Source organism: Ceratotherium simum, chromosome 35 (assembly GCF_057802395.1).
Source record: "Ceratotherium simum simum isolate JZ-2026a chromosome 35, ASM5780239v1, whole genome shotgun sequence".
Taxonomy (NCBI): Eukaryota; Metazoa; Chordata; class Mammalia; order Perissodactyla; family Rhinocerotidae; genus Ceratotherium; species Ceratotherium simum.
Genome location: NC_141934.1, coordinates 2,194,494 through 2,196,112, shown reverse-complemented (window position 1 = coordinate 2,196,112; position 1,619 = coordinate 2,194,494). Strand labels below are relative to the sequence as shown.

General features: G+C 48.5%; 1 pseudogene; it reads right to left on the bottom strand.

Moving 5' to 3' along the window:
- Nucleotides 1-269: 269 nt before the first annotated feature.
- Nucleotides 270-942, bottom strand: LOC101388377 (small ribosomal subunit protein eS8 pseudogene; annotated as a pseudogene).
- Nucleotides 943-1,619: the final 677 nt, after the last annotated feature.

Sequence of the window (1,619 nt, the reverse complement as noted above, 5' to 3'; positions counted from 1 at the left end):
CTGTCACATTCTGAGGTACTGGGGGTTGAGACTTCAACATATTAATTGGGGGGGATCCACAATTCAACCCATAAGAGATACAAATAAGTGAGTAACTGGAAAGGAGCTAACATCTGACTGCCTATATTTTCTTCGTGAGGCTGAAAGTGGTGGGAGCTGAGATAGAAGATGGGAGAGGTAGATTATCATGGAAAGGACTGCCAAAGACCCAGCTGAGATGGGGTACTCAGGAAAATCGTGATATTGAACACATTTCACAGATTTTTTTTTTACAGAGAACAATAAACCCCTTTATTACATGAGCTGCCTTTCCGGGCCTTGATTTTTCTCAAATAGAACTCCAGCTCCTTGCCCTCTAGCACATAGCTATCTGCTTGGCCACACTGGCCTGGTCTTGAGGTGATGCATGCAAGAAGCTTGCCCTGCTGGAACTGTTTCTCCAGAAGATTGCTGATTTTAACATTATTTTGTCTTTCATCATATTTCTTCTGAATCTTCTTTGATCGTTTTTTGTTTAAAATCTCTTCCTCCTCAGGAGTCAGCTTGGCCCCCTTCTTGCGGCCCAGGGGCAGTGCATAGTGGGACTCGTACCACTGTCGGTACGGTGTGCTGTCAACGAGCACGATGCAGTTCTTCACCAGGGTCTTGGTGCGGACCAGTTCGTTGTTGGATGCGTTGTAGACAACATCAATAATCCTAGTTTTGCGCGTACAACACTCGGAGCCTCAGGAGAAGTTCCCCACGTCCAGCCTTAAGGCGCGGTACTTCTTGTTGCCTCCCCGCACACGGACTGTGTGTATGCGGCGGGGCCAATCTTCGTGTTGGTGGCGGGGCGGCCCAGCTCATACTTCCGCTTCTTCTGTTAGGGCTTTGTCTTGCCCCCGGTCTTGCGGCGCTTGTGCCAGTTGTCCCGAGAGTTGCCCATCGCTCAGCGCCGGCTGCAAAGAGCACATTTCACAGATTTTTAAAAACAGAGTAGTGGGGTTTCTAGCCCTGGAGTCCCTAGTCAGTTTCAAGGCTGCTTGGCAGTAGGTAGGAGAGGCCCCTGCAGTGCAGGTGGAGTTCAAGAGCAGGCCTCCTGCCCCATGGCCAGCTAGCAAAGCCAAGGAAGGAAAGTTAGAAGTCAGAACTCTGGCCTGAGGGCTAGTGCAGGGGTCTGGTTCCTTGACCAGAGTCACAAGGGTGCTAATACTAGAGCTCAGATCAGAGAAGGACTGGAAGCAAAGATGACTTGACATTGATCTTTGCACCTTAGTTCCTTAAATTTTCCCAGAAGAATGTCCCAAAGTCTAGCCAGGAGTCAACTTACAAGTATGCTAAGAGCAGGGAGTGAAGCAAGTCATGGATGTGCAGGAAACCACTTACCCCACTGAGGCAGCATTCAAAGGAGTATAGCACCCACTGAGGCCAGAGACAAAACTCTGAGACCAAGAACACCTCCAGGCCAGCTAGAAATGAAGTCAAAATCAAGTTCTGCTGTGAGTTGATTTGGGTGTTTTTTTTTTTTTTTTTTTTGTGAGGAAGATCAGCCCTGAGCTAACATCCATGCTAATCCTCCTCTTTTTTGCTGAGGCAGACCGGCTCTGAGCTAACATCTATTGCCAATCCTCCTCCTTTTT